The sequence below is a fragment of the Patagioenas fasciata genome, unplaced genomic scaffold, assembly GCF_037038585.1.
Source record: "Patagioenas fasciata isolate bPatFas1 unplaced genomic scaffold, bPatFas1.hap1 Unplaced_92, whole genome shotgun sequence".
Taxonomy (NCBI): Eukaryota; Metazoa; Chordata; class Aves; order Columbiformes; family Columbidae; genus Patagioenas; species Patagioenas fasciata.
Window position 1 is genome coordinate 39,392 of NW_027288814.1, and position 19,233 is coordinate 58,624.

Below are 19,233 nucleotides of genomic sequence, written 5' to 3' on the forward strand. Positions count from 1 at the left end.
GCCCCATAGTGACCCATAAGTGACTCATGGAGCCCCCTAAGTGTGTTCGGGTCCCTTCGGGTCCCTTCGGGTGAGTGCGGGCCCCACTCGGGTCCCTTCGGGTCCCTTCGGGTGTGTTCGGGTCCCACTCGGGTCCCTTCGGGTGCGTTCGGGTCCCTTCGGGTGCGTTCGGGTCCCTTTGGGTGCCTTCGGGTGCCTTCGGGTCCCCTCGGGTACGTTCGGGCCCCACTCGGGTCCCTTCGGGTGCGTTCGGGTCCCTTCGGGTGCGTTCGGGTCCCTTCGGGTGCGTTCGGGTCCCTTCGGGTCCCCTCGGGTCCCTTCGGCTCCCTTCGTGTATCTTCGGCTCCCTTCGTGTATCTTCGGCTCCTCTCGGAGCCGCCTCCGCGCACGCCACGCACAGTGGGCGTGGCCACGCACCCCCCCCGCTTCCCATTGGCCGCCGCCTGAGGAAGGGGGCGTGGCCTCGCTCGCAGCCACCGCCGCGGCGGGAAACGATCGTGAGGCGGGAAAAGGGGAAGAAAGGGGGCGGGGGGAGGAAGAGGAGGGGCCGGGGGGGGAGCGGAACACGGGTTTTGGGGTAAAAAGGGGGGGGATTTGGGAGTTTGGCGCCTTTTGGGGCACTTTCGGGTGGGTTCGGGTCCCTTCGGGGAGACTTCGGGTCCCTTCGGGGAGACTTCGGGTCCCTTCGGGGAGACTTCGGGCCCCTTCGGGTGGGTTCGGGCCCCTTCGGGGAGACTTCGGGTCCCTTCGGGTGCGTTCGGGTCCCTTCGGGTGCGTTCGGCTCCACTCGGACCCCTTCGGGTGCGTTCGGGTCCCTTCGGGTGCGTTCGGCTCCCTTCGGGTGCGTTCGGGTCCCTTCGGGTGCGTTCGGGTCCCTTCGGGTGGGTTCGGGTCCCTTCGGGTGGGTTCGGGTCCCTTCGGGTTTGTTCGGCTCCACTCGGGCCCCTTCGGGTGGGTTCGGGTCCCTTCGGGTGCGTTCGGCTCCACTCGGACCCCTTCGGGAAGACTTCGGGTCCCTTCGGGTGCGTTCGGCCCCTTCGGGTGCGTTCGGGTGCGTTCGGCTCCACTCGGACCCCTTCGGGAAGACTTCGGGTCCCTTCGGGTGCGTTCGGCCCCGGCCGGGACTCGGGCGCCGCTCGGCTCCGCTCGGGCGCCGCTCGGCTCCGCTCGGGCGCCGCTCGGCTCCGCTCGGGCGCCGTTCGGCTCCGCTCGGGCGCCGTTCGGTTCCGCTCGGGCCCATTCGGCTCCGCTCGGGCCCATTCGGCTGCGCTCGGCTCTTTCCGTCTCCGCTCGTTTTCCCGCGCTTTCCCTCAGAGCGCGAAGCGAAGCGCGGGGACCCCCGGGGCCGCTTTTTTCGCGCTTTTCCCGAGGTGACAACAGCGGGGGCTTTGGGGACACAGCTCGGGGAGCCTCAGCGGGAGGGTTTTGGGTTGAAAAAGCGCTATTTTGGGTCAATTTTGAGGTGGTTTGTGGCCCTCCCGGCGGGGCAAGATGGCGGCTGCGGACATCGAGGGGCTGCTGGGTGAGTAATGAGGGGGAATTAGGGGTGATTAGCGCGAATTAGGGGGTAATTAGGGGGCAGCGGGGATACGGGGGGGTGGGGGGGTGTTAATTAGCGCTGCTGAGGGTGTTAATTGTTAATGAATGCAGAGGAGGAGCCGTTGCAGCAGCTGCACCCCGGGCTGGCCCCGCTGAGGGGGATTGGGGGGGTGGGAGCGGAGCTGGAGAGGGAGGTGAGACAGGTAAGGGGGCATTGGGGACAATGGGGACAGAGAGAGAGAGTGTGTGCGGATCAGCAGTGATCACCCCAAACCTGCCCCGCAGACACGGCACCCAAAATCCTGCACCCCAAAATACTCTTCCCAAACCTGCACCCCAGATCCTGACCCCAAGCCCTGCACCAAAACCCTGCCCCTCAATCCTGCATCCCCAAATCCTCCACCCCCGATCCTGTCTTCCCAAACCCTGCACCCCAGATCCTGCACCCCCAAATTCGGCCCTACCAAACTCTGCACCCCTAAACCCTACAACTGAAACCTTGCACCCCCTAATCCTGCCCTCCCTACCTTCCTGAACCCCGAAACCTGCACCCCAAACCCTGCATTCCCAAATCTTTCCGTCCTATATCCTCCACCCCTAAACCTGCCCCCAAACCCTGTACCCCAAAGAATTCCCTCCCAAACCCTGCACCTCCAAATCCTGCACCTCAAAGGCCTGGCAACCCAAGCCCTTCAACCCCATCCCTGCAACACCAAATCCTGTACCCCAAACCCAGCACCCCAGAATCCTGCACCCCAAATCCTGCCTACCAAACCTTTCACTGCAAACCCCTGCACCCCAAGATTGTGCTGCCCTAAACACTGAACCCCCAAATCCTGCAGCCCCGGATCCTTGCCTCCCAAGACTCTGCACCCCCAAATCCTGCACCCAAATCTCTCACCCCCACCACCCTGCACTCCCAACCCCTGCACCCCAAAACTCCACACCTCCAAATCCTGAACCCTGAAACCCCGCACCCCCAAATCCTGTGCCCCAGTCCTGTGCACCCCACACTCTGCAACCTTAAATTTCCCCCCAAGCCCCTGCACCCCAAACGCTGCACTCTTAGACCTGACTTCTAAACCCCAAGGGCCCATTGTGACATCCCAGAACCTCCTATTGTCCCCAGGGCCCATTGTGACATCCTGGGGACCCCCATTGTCCCCAGGGCCCATTGTGACATTCAGGGGACTCCTCTTTGTCCCCAGGGCCCATTGTGACATCCTGGGGACCGCCCCTTGTCACTGGGGCCCATTGTGACGTCCCAGGACCCCCCGTTGTCCCCAGGGTTCATTGTGACGTCTTAGGACCCCCCATTGTCCCCAGGGCCCATTGTGACATCCACTGCACCCCCCTGTCCCCAGGGCCCATTGTGACATTCAGGGGACCCCTCTTTGTCCCCAGGGCCCATTGTGACATCCTGGGGACCCCCCCTTGTCCCCAGGGCCCATTGTGACGTCCCAGGACCCCCCATTGTCCCCAGGACCCATTGTGACATTCAGGGGACCCCCTTTGTCACTGGGGCCCATTGTGAAATCCCAGGACCCCACATTGTCCCCAGGGCCCATTGTGACATCCTGGGGACCCCCCCTTTGTCCCCAGTGCCCATTGTGACATCCTGCGGACCCCCCTTTGTCCCCAGGGCCCATTTTGACATTCAGGGGACCCACCATTGTCCTCAGGGCCCATTGTGCGGTCCCAGGACCCCCCATTGTCCCCAGGGCCCATTGTGACATCCTCGGCACCCCCTTGTCCCCAGGGTCCATTGTGACACTATGGGGACCCCCCCTTGTGCCCAGGGCCCATTGTGACACTGTGGGTACCACCCTTGTCTGCAGGGCTCATTGTGACATCCCAGGACCCCCCATTGTCCCCAGGGCCCATTGTGACATTCAGGGGACCCCCCTTGTCCCCAGGGCCCATTCTGATACCGTGGGGACCCCCTTTGTCCCCAGGGCCCATTGTGACATCCTGGGGACCCCCCTTGTCCTCAGGGTCCATTGTGACAGCCCAGGACCCCCCATTGTCCCCAGAGCCCATTGTGACATCCTCGGCACCCCCTTGTCCCCAGGGCCCATTGTGACGTCCCAGGACCCCCCATTGTCCCCAGGGCCCATTCTGACATCCTGGGGATCCCTCCTTGTCCCCAGGGCCCATTGTGACGTCCCAGGACCCCCCATTGTCCCCAGGACCTATTGTGACATTCAGGGGACCCCCTTTGTCACTGGGGCCCATTGTGACACCATGGAGACCCCCGCTTGTCCTCAGGGTCCATTGTGACATCCTGGGCACCCCCCATTTTCCCCAGGACCCATTGTGACATCCTGGCCACCCCCTTGCTCCCAGGGCCCGTTGTGGCACCATGGGGACACCCCCTTTGTCCCCAGGGCCCATTGTGACATCCCAGGACCCCCCTTTGACCCCAGGGCCCATTGTGGCACCATGGCAACCCCTTTTGTCCCCAGGGCCCATTGTGACATTCTTGGACCCCACTTTGTCCCCAGGGCCTATTGTGACACCATGGGGACCCCTCCTTGTCACTGGGGACCCATTGTGACACCATGGGGACCCCCCCTTGTCCTCAGGACTCATTCTCACATCCTGGACACCCCCAATTGTCCCCAGGGCCCATTGTAACATCCACTGCACCCCCTTGTCCCCAGGGCCCATTGTGACATTCAGGGGACCCCTCTTTGTCCCCAGGGCCCATTGTGACATCCTGGGGACCCCCCCTTGTCACTGGGGCCCATTGTGACGTCCCAGGATCCCTCCTTGTCCCCAGGGCCCATTGTGACGTCTTAGGACTCCCCATTGTCCCCAGGGCCCATTGCAACATTCAGGGCACCCCCTTGTCCCCAGGGCCCATTGTGACATTCCGGGGACGCCTCTTTGTCCCCAGGGCACATTGTGACATCCTGGGGACCCCCCCTTGTCACTGGGGCCCATTGTGACGTCCCAGGATCCCCCATTGTCCCCAGGGTCCATTGTGACATTCAGGGGACTCCTCTTTGTCCCCAGGGCCCATTGTGACATTCCGGGGACGCCTCTTTGTCCCCAGGGCCCATTGTGACATCCTGGGGATCCCTCCTTGTCCCCAGGGCCCATTGTGACGTCCCAGGACCCCCCATTTTCCCCAGGACCCATTGTGACATTCAGAGGGCCCCTTTGTCACTGGGGCCCATTGTGACATCCCAGGACCCCACATTGTCCCCAGGACCCATTGTGACACTATGGGGTCCCCCCCTTGTTCCCAGGGCCCATTGTGACACCGTGGGTACCACCCTTGTCCGCAGGGCTCATTGAGACATCCCAGGACCCCCCTTTGTCCCCAGGGCCCATTGTGACATCCAGGGGACCCCCTTTGTCCCCAGGGCCCATTGTGACATCGAAGGACCCCCCTGGTCCCCAGGGCCCATTATGACATCCTGGGGATACCCCCTTATTACTGGGGCCCATTGTGACGTCCCAGGACCCCCCATTGTCCCCAGGGCCCATTGTGACATCCTGGGGATCCCTGTTTGGCCCCAGGGCCCATTGTGACATCCCAGGACCCCCCCTTGTCCCCAGGGCCCATTGCGACATTCAGGGGACGCCTCTTTGTACCCAGGGCACATTGTGACATCCTGGGGACCCCCCCTTGTCCCCAGGGCCCATTGTGACATCCTGGGGATCCCTCCTTGTCCCCAGGGCCCATTGTGACGTCCCAGGACCCCCCATTGTCTTCAGGACCCATTGTGACATTCAGGGCACCCCCTTTGTCACTGGGGCCCATTGTGACATCCCAGGACCCCACATTGTCCTCAGGGCCCATTGTGACAACCTGGGGACCCCACTTGTCCCCAGGACCCATTGTGACACTATGGGCACCCCGCCTTGTTCCCAGGGCCCATTGTGACACCGTGGGTGCCACCCTTGTCCCCAGAGCCCATTGTGACATCCAGGGGACCCCCTTTGTCCCCAGGGCCCATTGTGACATCGCAGGACCCCCCCTGGTCCCCAGGGCCCATTGTGACATCCTGGGGACCCCTTTTGTCCCCACGGCCCATTGTGGCACCATGGGGACCCCCTTTGTCACTGGGGCCCATTGTGACATCCCAGGACCCCACTTTGTCCCCAGGGCTTATTGTGACACCATGGGGACCTCCCTTGTCCCCAGGGCCCATTGTGACATCCCATGACCCCCCTTTGTCCCCAGTGCTATTGTGAAATCCTGGGGACCCCCTTTGTGCCCAGGGCCCATTGTGGCACCATGGGGAACCCCTTTGTCACTGGGGGCCATTGTGACATCCCAGGATTCCACTTTGTCCCCAGGGCTCGTTCTGACACCTTGGGGACTCCCATTGTCCCCAGGGCCCATTGTGACATCCTGGGGATCCCCCTTTGTCCCCAGGGCCCATTGTGACACCATGGGGACGCCCCCTTTGTCCCCAGTACCCATTGTGACATCCTGCTACCCCCCTTTGTCCCCAGGGCCCATTTTGACATTCAGGGGACCCACCATTGTCCCCAGGGCCCATTGTGACATCCTGGGCAACCCCAATGTCCCCAGGGCCCAATGTGACATCTGGGGGACCACCTTGTCCCCAGGACCCATCGTGGCACCGTGGGTGCCCTCCTTGTCACTTGGGCCCATTGTGACACCATGGGGACTCCCCCTTTGTCCCCAGTGCCCATTGTGACATCCTGCGGACCCCCCCTTTGTCCCCAGGGCCCATTTTGACATTCAGGACACCCACCATTGTCCCCAGGGCCCATTGTGACCTTCAAGGGACCCCCATTGTTCCTAGGGCCCATTGTGACGTCCTGGGGACCCCCTCTGTTCCCAGGGCTCATTGTGACTTTCAGGGGACCTCCCCCTTGTCCCCAGGGCTGATTGTGACGTCCTAGGGCCCCTCTGTGTCCCCAGGGCCCATTGTGACACTTTAGAGACCCCTCTTTGTACCCAGGGCCCATTGTGACATCCTGGGGACCCCCCCTTGTCCCCAGGGCCCATTGTGACATCCTCGGCACCCCCTTGTCCCCAGGGCCCATTGTGACATTCAGGGGACCCCTCTTTGTCCCCAGGGCCCATTGTGACATCCTGGGGACCCCCTCTTGTCCCCAGGGCCCATTGTGACGTCCCAGGACCCCCCATTGTCCCCAGGGCCCATTGTGACATCCTGGGGATCCCTCCTTGTCCCCAGGGCCCATTGTGACGTCCCAGGACCCCAGATTGTCCCCAGGGCCCATTGTGACATCCTGGGGACCCCCTTTGTCACTGGGGCCCATTGTGACGTCCCAGGACCCCACATTGTCCCCAGGGCCCATTGTGACAATCTGGGGACCCCCTTTGTCTCCAGGGCCCATTGTGACGTCCCAGGACCCCCCATTGTCCCCAGGGTTCATTCTTACATCCTGGGGACCCCCTTGTCCCCAGGACCCATCGTGACACCATGGGGACCCTCCTTGTCACTGGGGACCCATTCCGACACCCTGGGGAACCCCCTTGTCCTCAGGGCCCATTGTGACATCCTGGGCATCCCCCTTTTTCCCCCTGGACCATTGTAACACCGTGGGGACCCGCTTTGTCCCCAGGGCCCATTGTGACACTGTGGGACCCCCCCTTTGTTCCCAGGGCCTATTATTCCGTCCCGGGACCCCCATTGACCCCAGGGCCCATTGTGACACTTGGGGACCCCCCTTGTCAGTGGGGACCCATTGTGACACCATGGGGACCACCCCTTGTCCTCAGGGCCTATTGTGAGCATCCTGGGGAACCTCCATTGTCCCCAGAGCCCACTGTGAGTCCTGGGGACCCCCTTGTCCCCAGGTCCCATTGTGACATCCTGGGGATCCCTCCTTGTCCCCAGGGCCCATTGTGACGTCCCAGGACCCCAGATTGTCCCCAGGGCCCATTGTGACATCCTGGGGACCCCCTTTGTCACTGGGGCCCATTGTGACGTCCCAGGACCCCCCATTGTCCCCAGGGCCCATTGTGGCATCCTGGGGACCTCCTTGTCCCCAGGACCCATCGTGGCACCGTGGGGACCTCCCTTGTCACTGGGGACCCTTTGTGACACCATGGGGACCTCCCATTGTTCTCAGGGCCCATTGAGACATCCTGGGGACCCCCTTTGTCACTGGGGACCCATTGTGACATCCCAGGAACCCCATTGTCCCAAGGGCCCATTGTGACATCCTGGGGACCCCTCTTTGTCTCCAGGACATATTGTGACACCGTGGGGACCACATTAGTCCCCAGGGCCCATTGTGACATCCTAGGAATCCCCTCTTGTCCCCAGGGCCCATTGTGACATCCCAGGACCCCCCTTTGTCCCCAGGGCTCATTGTGACATTCTAGGACCCCACTTTGTCCCCAGGGCCTATTGTGACACCATGGGGAACCCTCCTTGTCACTGGGGACCCATTGTGACACCATGGGGACCCCCCCTTTGTCCCCAGTGCCCATTGTGACATCCTGCCCACCCCCCTTTGTCCCCAGGGTCCATTGTGACATCCTGGGCAACCCCATTGTCCCCAGGGCCCATTGTGACATCTAGGGGGACGCCCTTGTCCCCAGGACCCATCGTGGCACCGTGGGGACCCCCATTGTCCCCAGGGCCCATTGTGACATCCCAGGAACCCCATTGTGCCAAGAGCAGATTGTAACATCCTGGGGACCCCCCTTTTTCTCCAGGACGCATTGTGACATAGTGGGGACCTCATTAGTCCCCAGGGCCCATTGTGGCACCATGGGGACCCCCCCATGTCCTCAGGGTCCATTGTGACATCCTGGGCACCCCCCATTGTCCCCAGGACCCATTGTGACATCCTGGCCACCCCCTTGCTCCCAGGGCCCATTTTAGCACCATGGGGACCGCCTTTGACCCCAGGGCCCCTTGTGGCACCATGGCAACCACTTTTGTTCCCAGGGCCCATTGTGACATTCAGGGGACCCCATTGTCCCAAGGGCCTATTGTGACACCATGGGGACCCCTCCTTGTCACTGGGGACCCATTGTGACACCATGGGGACCCCCCCATGTCCTCAGGACTCATTTTCACATCCTGGGCACCCCCCATTGTCCCCAGGGCCCATTGTGACATCCCAGAACCTCCTATTGTCCCCAAGGCCCATTGTGACATCCTGGGGACCCCCATAGTCCCCAGTGCCCATTGTGACATTCCAGGACCCCCCATTGTCCCCAGGGCCCATTGTGACATCCTCGGCACGCCCTTGTCCCCAGGGCCCATTGTGACATTCAGGGGACCCCTCTTTGTCCTCAGGGCCCATTGTGACATCCTGGGGACCCCCCCTTGTCACTGGGGCCCATTGTGACATCCTGGGGATCCCTCCTTGTCCCCAGGGCCCATTGTGACATCCTGGGGACACTCCTTGTCCCCAGAGCCCATTGTGACATCCAGGGGACCCCCTTTCTCCCCAGGGCCCCTTGTGACATCGCAGGACCCCCCTGGTCCCCAGGGCCCATTGTGACATCCTGGGGATCCCCCTTTGTCCCCAGGGTCCATTGTGACATCCTGGGCAACCCCATTGTCCCCAGGGCCCATTGTGACATCTGGGGGACCCCCTTGTCCCCAGGACCCATCGTGGCACCGTGGGGACCCTCCTTGTCACTTGGGCCCATTGTGACACCATGGGGACCTCCCCTTTGTCCCCAGTGCCCATTGTGACATCCTGCGGACCCCCCCTTGTCCCCAGGGCCCATTGTGACATCCTCGGCACCCCCTTGTCCCCAGGGCCCATTGTGACATTCAGGGGACCCCTCTTTGTCGCCAGGGCCCATTGTGACATCCTGGGGACCCCCTCTTGTCCCCAGGGCCCATTGTGACGTCCCAGGACCCCCCATTGTCCCCAGGGCCCATTGTGACATCCTGGGGATCCCTCCTTGTCCCCAGGGCCCATTGTGACGTCCCAGGACCCCAGATTGTCCCCAGGGCCCATTGTGACATCCTGGGGACCCCCTTTGTCACTGGGGCCCATTGTGACGTCCCAGGACCCCACATTGTCCCCAGGGCCCATTGTGACAATCTGGGGACCCCCTTTGTCTCCAGGGCCCATTGTGACGTCCCAGGACCCCCCATTGTCCCCAGGGTTCATTCTTACATCCTGGGGACCCCCTTGTCCCCAGGACCCATCGTGACACCATGGGGACCCTCCTTGTCACTGGGGACCCATTCCGACACCCTGGGGAGCCCCCCTTGTCCTCAGGGCCCATTGTGACATCCTGGGCATCCCCCTTTTTCCCCCTGGACCATTGTAACACCGTGGGGACCCGCTTTGTCCCCAGGGCCCATTGTGACACTGTGGGACCCCCCCTTTGTTCCCAGGGCCTATTATTCCGTCCCGGGACCCCCATTGTCCCCAGGGCCCATTGTGACACTTGGGGACCCCCCTTGTCACTGGGGACCCATTGTGACACCATGGGGACCACCCCTTGTCCTCAGGGCCTATTGTGAGCATCCTGGGGAACCTCCATTGTCCCCAGAGCCCACTGTGAGTCCTGGGGACCCCCTTGTCCCCAGGTCCTATTGTGACATCCTGGGGATCCCTCCTTGTCCCCAGGGCCCATTGTGACGTCCCAGGACCCCAGATTGTCCCCAGGGCCCATTGTGACATCCTGGGGACCCCCTTTGTCACTGGGGCCCATTGTGACGTCCCAGGACCCCCCATTGTCCCCAGGGCCCATTGTGGCATCCTGGGGACCTCCTTGTCCCCAGGACCCATCGTGGCACCGTGGGGACCTCCCTTGTCACTGGGGACCCTTTGTGACACCATGGGGACCTCCCATTGTTCTCAGGGCCCATTGAGACATCCTGGGGACCCCCTTTGTCACTGGGGACCCATTGTGACATCCCAGGAACCCCATTGTCCCAAGGGCCCATTGTGGCATCCTGGGGACCCCTCTTTGTCTCCAGGACATATTGTGACACCGTGGGGACCACATTAGTCCCCAGGGCCCATTGTGACATCCTAGGAATCCCCTCTTGTCCCCAGGGCCCATTGTGACATCCCAGGACCCCCCTTTGTCCCCAGGGCTCATTGTGACATTCTAGGACCCCACTTTGTCCCCAGGGCCTATTGTGACACCATGGGGAACCCTCCTTGTCACTGGGGACCCATTGTGACACCATGGGGACCCCCCCTTTGTCCCCAGTGCCCATTGTGACATCCTGCCCACCCCCCTTTGTCCCCAGGGTCCATTGTGACATCCTGGGCAACCCCATTGTCCCCAGGGCCCATTGTGACATCTAGGGGGACGCCCTTGTCCCCAGGACCCATCGTGGCACCGTGGGGACCCCCATTGTCCCCAGGGCCCATTGTGACATCCCAGGAACCCCATTGTGCCAAGAGCAGATTGTAACATCCTGGGGACCCATCTTTTTCTCCAGGACGCATTGTGACATAGTGGGGACCTCATTAGTCCCCAGGGCCCATTGTGGCACCATGGGGACCCCCCCATGTCCTCAGGGTCCATTGTGACATCCTGGGCACCCCCCATTGTCCCCAGGACCCATTGTGACATCCTGGCCACCCCCTTGCTCCCAGGGCCCATTTTAGCACCATGGGGACCGCCTTTGACCCCAGGGCCCCTTGTGGCACCATGGCAACCACTTTTGTTCCCAGGGCCCATTGTGACATTCAGGGGACCCCATTGTCCCAAGGGCCTATTGTGACACCATGGGGACCCCTCCTTGTCACTGGGGACCCATTGTGACACCATGGGGACCCCCCCATGTCCTCAGGACTCATTTTCACATCCTGGGCACCCCCCATTGTCCCCAGGGCCCATTGTGACATCCCAGAACCTCCTATTGTCCCCAAGGCCCATTGTGACATCCTGGGGACCCCCATAGTCCCCAGTGCCCATTGTGACATTCCAGGACCCCCCATTGTCCCCAGGGCCCATTGTGACATCCTCGGCACGCCCTTGTCCCCAGGGCCCATTGTGACATTCAGGGGACCCCTCTTTGTCCTCAGGGCCCATTGTGACATCCTGGGGACCCCCCCTTGTCACTGGGGCCCATTGTGACGTCCCAGGACCCCCCATTGTCCCCAGGGCCCATTGTGACATCCTGGGGATCCCTCCTTGTCCCCAGAGCCCATTGTGACATCCAGGGGACCCCCTTTCTCCCCAGGGCCCATTGTGACATCGCAGGACCCCCCTGGTCCCCAGGGCCCATTGTGACATCCTGGGGATCCCCCTTTGTCCCCAGGGTCCATTGTGACATCCTGGGCAACCCCATTGTCCCCAGGGCCCATTGTGACATCTGGGGGACCCCCTTGTCCCCAGGACCCATCGTGGCACCGTGGGGACCCTCCTTGTCACTTGGGCCCATTGTGACACCATGGGGACCTCCCCTTTGTCCCCAGTGCCCATTGTGACATCCTGCGGACCCCCCTTTGTCCCCAGGGCCCATTTTGACATTCAGGGGACCCACCATTGTTCCCAGGGCCCATTGTGACCTTCAAGGGACCCCCATTGTTCCCAGGGCCCATTGTGACGTCCTGGGGAGCCCCCTCTACTCCCAAGGCTCATTGTGACTTTCAGGGGATCCCCCCATGTACCCAGGGCTGATTGTGATGTTGTAGGGCCCCTCTGTGTCCCCAGGGCCCATTGTGACATCCTGGGGAACCCTCCTTGTCCCCAGGGCCCATTGTGACTTCCCAGGACCCCCCATTGTCCCCAGGGCCTATTGTGACATCCTCTGCACCCCCTTGTCCCCAGGGCCCATTGTGACATTCAGGGGACACCTCTTTGTCCCCAGGGCCCATTGTGACATCCTGGGGACCCCCTCTTGTCCCCAGGGCCCATTGTGACGTCCCAGGACCCCCCATTGTCCCCAGGGCCCATTGTGACATCCTGGGGATCCCTCCTTGTCCCCAGGGCCCATTGTGACGTCCCAAGACCCCCCCATTGTCCCCAGGGCCCATTGTGACATTCAGGGCACCCCCTTTGTCACTGGGGCCCATTGTGACATCCCAGGACCCCACATTGTCCCCAGGGCCCATTGTGACATCCTGGGGACCCCTCTTTGTCCTAAGGACCCATTGTGACGTCCCAGGACCCTGCATTGTCCCCAGAGCCCATTGTGACATCCTGGAGACCCCCTTTGTCCCCAGGACCCATTGTGACGTCCCAGGACCCCCCATTGTCCCCAGGGTTCATTCTTACATCCTGGGGACCCCCTTGTCCCCAGGACGCATCGTGACACCATGGGGACCCTCCTTGTCACTGGGGACCCATTGTGACACCATGGAGACCCCTCCTTGCCTCAGGGCCCATTGTGACATCCTGGGCATCCCCCTTTGTCACCCGGGACCATTGTAACACCGTGGGGACCCCCTTTGTCCCTAGGGCCTATTGTTACGTCCCAGGACCCCCCCTTGTTCCCAGGGCCCATTGTGACACCTTGGGGACCCCCTTGTCACTGGGGACCCATTGTGACACCATGGGGACCACCCCTTGTCCTCAGGGCCTATTGTGAACATCCTGGGGAACCTCCATTGTCCCCAGAGCCCATTGTGAGTTCCTGGGGACCCCCTTGTCCCCAGGTCCCATTGTGACGTCCCAGGACCCCCCATTGTCCCCAGGACCCATTGTGACATTCAGGGGACCCCCTTTGTCACTGGGGCCCATTGTGACATCCCAGGACCCCACATTGTCCCCAGGACACATTGTGACATGCTGGGGACGCTCTTTGTCCCCAGGGCCCATTGTGACATCCTGGGGACCCTCCTTGTCCCCAGAGCCCACTCTGACTTCCAGGGGACCCCCTTTGTCCCCATGGCCCATTGTGGCAACATAGGGACCCCCTTTGTCACTGGGGCCCATTGTGACATCCCAGGACACCCCCTTGTCCCCAGGCCCCATTGTGACATCCTGGGGACCCCCTTTGTCCCAGGACTCCATTGTGACATCCTGGGGACCCCCCCTTGTCCCCAGGGCCCATTGTGACGTCCCAGGACCCCCCATTGTCCCCCGGGGCCATTGTGACATCCTAGGGATCCCTCCTTGTCCCCAGGGCCCATTGTGACATTCAGGGGACCCCTCTTTGTCCCTAGGGCCCATTGTGACATCCTGGGGATCCCTCCTTGTCCCCAGGACCCATTTTGACGTCCCAGGATCCCCATTGTCCCCAGGACCTATTGTGACATTCAGGGGACCCCCTTTGTCACTGGGGCCCATTGTGACACCATGGAGACCCCCGCTTGTCCCCAGGGCCCATTGTGACATCCCAGGACCCCCCTTTGTCCCCAGGGCCCATTGTAGCACCATGGGGACCCCCTTTGACCCCAGGACCCATTGTGGCACCATGGCAACCCCTTTTGTCCCCAGGGCCCATTGTGACATTCTTGGACCCCACTTTGTCCCCAGGACCTATTGTGACACCATGGGGACCCCTCCTTGTCACTGGGGACCCATTGTGACACCATGGGGACCCCCCCTTGTCCTCAGGACTCATTCTCACATCCTGGACACCCCCCATTGTCCCCAGGGCCCATTGTGACATCCACTGCACCCCATTGTCCCCAGGGCCCATTGTGACATTCAGGGGACCCCTCTTTGTCCCCAGGGCCCATTGTGACATGCTGGGGACGCTCTTTGTCCCCAGGGCCCATTGTGACATCCTGGGGACCCTCCTTGTCCCCAGAGCCCATTGTGACATCCAGGGGACCCCCTTTGTCCCCAGGGCCCATTGTGGCACCATGAGGACCCTCTTTGTCACTGGGCCCCATTGTGACATCCCAGGACCCCCCTTTGTCCCCAGGGCCCATTGTGACATCCCAGGACCCCACTTTGTCCCCAGGGCTTATTGTGACACCATGGGGATCTCCCTTGTCCCCAGGGCCCATTGTGACATCCCATGACCCCCCTTTGTCCCCAGTGCTATTGTGAAATCCTGGGGACCCCTTATGTCCCCAGGGCCCATTATGACACCATGGGGAACCCCTTTGTCACTGGGGGCCATTGTGACATTCCAGGACTCCACTTTGTCCCCAGGGCTCGTTCTGACACCTTGGGGACTCCCATTGTCCCCAGGGCCCATTGTGACATTCCAGGACCCCCCATCGGCCCAAGGCCCATTGTGACATCCACTGCACCCCCTTGTCCCCAGGGCCCATTGTGACATTCCGGGGACGCCTCTTTGTCCCCAGGGCCCATTGTGACATCCTGGGGACCCCCACTTGTCACTGGGGCCCATTGTGACATCCCAGGACCCCCCATTGTCCCCAGGGCCCATTGTGACATTCAGGGCACCCCCTTGTCCCCAGGGCCCATTGTGACATTCCGGGGACGCCTCTTTGTACCCAGGGTACACTGTGACATCCTGGGGACCCCCCCTTGTCACTGGGGCCCATTGTGACGTCCCAGGACCCCCCATTGTCGCCAGGGCCCATTGTGACATCCTGGGGATCCCTTCTTGTCCCCAGGGCCCATTGTGACGTCCCAGGACCCCCCATTGTCCCCAGGACCCATTGTGACATTCAGGTGGCCCCTTTGTCACTGGGGCCCATTGTGACATCCCAGGACCCCACATTGTCCCCAGGACACATTGTCACATCCTGGGGACCCCACTTGTCCCCAGGACCCATTGTGACACTATGGGGACCCCCCCTTGTTCCCAGGGCCCATTGTGACGTCCCAGGACTCCCCACTGTCCTCAGGTCCTATTGTAACATTCAGGGGACCCCCTTTGTCACTGGGGCCCATTGTGACATCCCAGGACCCCACATTGTCCCCAGGGCCCATTGTGACATCCTGGGGACCCCATTTTCCCCAGGACCCATTGTGACACTATGGGTACCCCCCCTTGTCCCCAGGGCCAATTGTGACGTCCCAGGACCCCCCATTGTTCCCAGGGCCCATTGTGATGTCCTTGGGAGCCCCCTCTCTTCCCAGGGCTCATTGTGACTCTCAGGGGACCCCACCTTGTCCCCAGGACTGATTGTGACGTCCTAGGGCCCCTCTGTGTCCCCAGGGCCCATTGTGACGTCCCAGGACCCCCATTGTCCCCAGGGCCCATTGTGACATCCTCGGCACGCCCTTGTCCCCAGGGCCCATTGTGACATTCAGGGGACCCCTCTTTGTCCCCAGGGCCCATTGTGACATCCTGGGGACCCCCTCTTGTCCCCAGGGCCCATTGTGACGTCCCAGGACCCCCCATTGTCCCCAGGGCCCATTGTGACATCCTGGGGATCCCTCCTTGTCCCCAGGGCCCATTGTGACGTCCCAGGAACCCCCATTGTCCCCAGGACCCATTGTGACATTCAGGGGACCGCCTTTGTCACTGGGGCCCATTGTGACATCCCAGGACCCCACATTGTCCCCAGGGCCCATTGTGACATCCTGGGGACCCCCATGTCACTGGGGCCCATTGTGACGTCCCACGACCCCGCATTGTCCCCAGGGCCCATTGTGACACCTTGGGGACCCCCTTGTCACTGGAGACCCGTTGTGACATCATGGGGACCACCCCTTGTCCTCAGGGCCTATTGTTACGTCCCAGGACCCCCCCTTGTCCCCAGGGCCCATTGTGACATTCAGGGGACCCCTCTTAGTCCCCAGGGCCCATTGTGACATCCTGGGGACCCCACTTGTCCCCAGGACCCATTGTGACACTATGGGGACCCCCCCTTGTGCCCAGTGCCCATTGTGACACCGTGGGTACCACCCTTGTCTACAGGGCTCATTGTTTCATCCCAGGACCCCCCATTGTCCCCAGGGCCCATTGTGACATTCAGGGGACCCCCCTTTGTCCCCAGGGCCCATTCTGATACCGTGGGGACCCCCTTTGTCCCCAGGGCCCATTGTGACATCCAGGGGACCCCCTTTGTCCCCAGGGCCCATTGTGGCACCATAGGGACCCCCTTTGTCACTGGGGCCCATTGTGACATCCCAGGACCCCCCCTGGTCCCCAGGCCCCATTGTGACATCCTGGGGACCCCTTTGTCCCAAGACTTCATTGTGACATCCTGGCCACCCCCTTGCTCCCAGGGCCCGTTGTGGCACCATGGGGACACCCCCTTTGTCCCCAGGACCCATTGTGACATCCCAGGTACCCCTTTGTCCCCAGGGCCATTGTAGCACCATGGGGACCCCCTTTGACCCCAGGGCCCATTGTGGCACCATGGCAACCCCTTTTGTCCCCAGGGCCCATTGTGACATTCTTGGACCCCACTTTGTCCCCAGGGCCTATTGTGACACCATGGGGACCCCTCCTTGTCCCCAGGGCCCATTGTGACGTCCCAGGACCCCCACTGTCCCCAGGGCCCATTGTGACATTCAGGGGACCCCCCTTTGTCCCCAGGGCCCATTGTGACGTCCCAGGACCCCCACTGTCCCCAGGGCCCATTGTGACATTCAGGGGACCCCCCTTTGTCCCCAGGGCCCATTGTGACATCCTGGGGACCCCCCCTTGTCCCCAGGGCCCATTGTGACGTCCCAGGACCCCCCACTGTCCCCAGGGCCCATTGTGACATTCAGGGGACCCCCCTTTGTCCCCAGGGCCCATTCTGATACCGTGGGGACCCCCTTTGTCCACAGGGCCCATTGTGACATCCTGGGGACCCTCCTTGTCCCCAGAGCCATTTGTGACATCCTGGGGACCCCCTTTGTCCCCAGGGCCCAATGTGGCACCATGAGGACCCTCTTTGTCACTGGGGCCCATTGTGACATCCCATGACCCCCCTTTGTCCCCAGTGCTATTGTGAAATCCTGGGGACCGCTTTTGTCCCCAGGGCCCATTGTGACACCGTGGGGAACCCCTTTGTCACTGGGGGCCATTGTGACATTCCAGGATTCCACTTTGTCCCCAGGGCTCGTTCTGACACCTTGGGGACTCCCATTGTCCCCAGGGCCCATTGTGACATCCTGGGCAACCCCATTGTCCCCAGGGCCCATTGTGACATCCTGGGGACCCCCATTGTCCCCAGGGCCCATTGTGACATTCCAGGACCCCCCATTGTCCCCAGGGCCCATTGTGACATCCACTGCACCCCCTTGTCCCCAGGGCCCATTGTGACATTCAGGGGACCTCTCTTTGTCCCCAGGGCCCATTGTGACATTCAGGGGACCCCCCCTTGTCACTGGGGCCCATTGTGACGTCCCAGGACCCCCCATTGTCCCCAGGGCCCATTGTGACATCCACTGCACCCCCTTGTCCCCAGGGCCCATTGTGACATTCAGGGGACCCCTCTTTGTCCCCAGGACCCATTGTGACATTCAGGGGGCCCCTTTGTCACTGGGGCCCATTGTGACATCCCAGGACCCCACATTGTCCCCAGGACACATTGTCACATCCTGGGGACCCCACTTGTCCCCAGGACCCATTGTGACACTATGGGGACCCCACCTTGTGCCCAGGGCCCATTGTGACACCGTGGGTACCACCCTTGTCCGCAGGGCTCATTGTGACATCCCAGGACCCCCCTTTGTCCCCAGGGCCCATTCTGATACCGTGGAGATCCCCTTTGTCCCCAGAGTCCATTGTGACATCCAGGGGACTCCCTTTGTCCCCAGGGCCCATTGTGACATCGCAGGACCCCCCTGGGCCCCAGGGCGCATTTTGACATCCTGGGGATGCCCCCTTGTCAACGGGGCCCATTGTGACGTCCCAGGACCCCCCATTGTGTCCAGGGCCCATTGTGACATCCTGGGGATCCCTGCTTGGCCCCAGGGCCCATTGTGACGTCTTAGGACCCCCCGTTGTCCCCAGGGCCCATTGTGACATCCTGGGGATCCCTCCTTGTCCCCAGGGCCCATTGTGACGTCCCAGGACCCCCCACTGTCCTCAGGACCTATTGTAACATTCAGGGGACCCCCTTTGTCACTGGGGCCCATTGTGACATCCCAGGACCCCACATTGTCCCCAGGGCCCATTGTGACATCCTGGGGACCCCCTCTTGTCCCCAGGGCCCATTGTGACGTCCCAGGACCCCCCATTGTCCCCAGGGCCCATTGTGACATCCTGGGGATCCCTCCTTGTCCCCAGGTCCCATTGTGACGTCCCAGGACCCCCCATTGTCCCCAGGGCCCATTGTGACATTCAGGGGACCCCCTTTGTCACTGGGGCCCATTGAGACATCCCAGGACCCCCCTTTGTCCCCAGGGCCCATTGTGACATCCTGGGGATCCCCATGTCACTGGGGCCCATTGTGACGTCCCAGGACCCCGCATTGTCCCCAGGGCCCATTTTGACACCGTCGACACCCCCCTTTGTCCCCAGGGCCCATTGTGACATCCTGGGGACACTCCTTGTCCCCAGAGGCCATTGTGACATCCAGGGGACCCCCTTTGTCCCCAGGGCCCATTGTGACATCCTGGGGTCCCCCCTTTGTCCCCAGGGCCCATTGTGATATCCTGGGGATCCCTCCTTGTCCCCAGGGCCCATTGTGACGTCCCAGGACCCCCCATTGTCCCCAGGGCCCATTGTGACATTCAGGGGACCCCCTTTGTCACTGGGGCCCATTGTGACATCCCAGGACCCCCCTTTGCCCCAGGGCCCATTGTGACATCCTGGGGATCCCCATGTCACTGGGGCCCATTGTGACGTCCCAGGACCCCGCATTGTCCCCAGTTTCCATTGTTACATCCTGGGGACCCCCTTGTCACTGGGACCCATCATGACACCATGGGGACCCTCCTTGTCACTGGGGACCCATTGTGACACCATGGGGACCCCCCCTTGTCCT

The 19,233-nt window shown here is 62.1% G+C and overlaps 1 long non-coding RNA gene across 1 annotated transcript in view; it reads left to right on the forward strand.

Moving 5' to 3' along the window:
• Positions 1 to 445: 445 nt before the first annotated feature.
• The window catches only part of LOC139826917 (uncharacterized), a 55,948-nt gene continuing 37,160 nt past the window's right edge, over positions 446 to 19,233 (forward strand). The window contains exons 1-2 of the long non-coding RNA XR_011737018.1: positions 446 to 497; positions 1,463 to 1,522. This is a non-coding gene — a long non-coding RNA (uncharacterized lncRNA). The remainder of the gene's footprint in view (positions 498 to 1,462; positions 1,523 to 19,233) is intronic.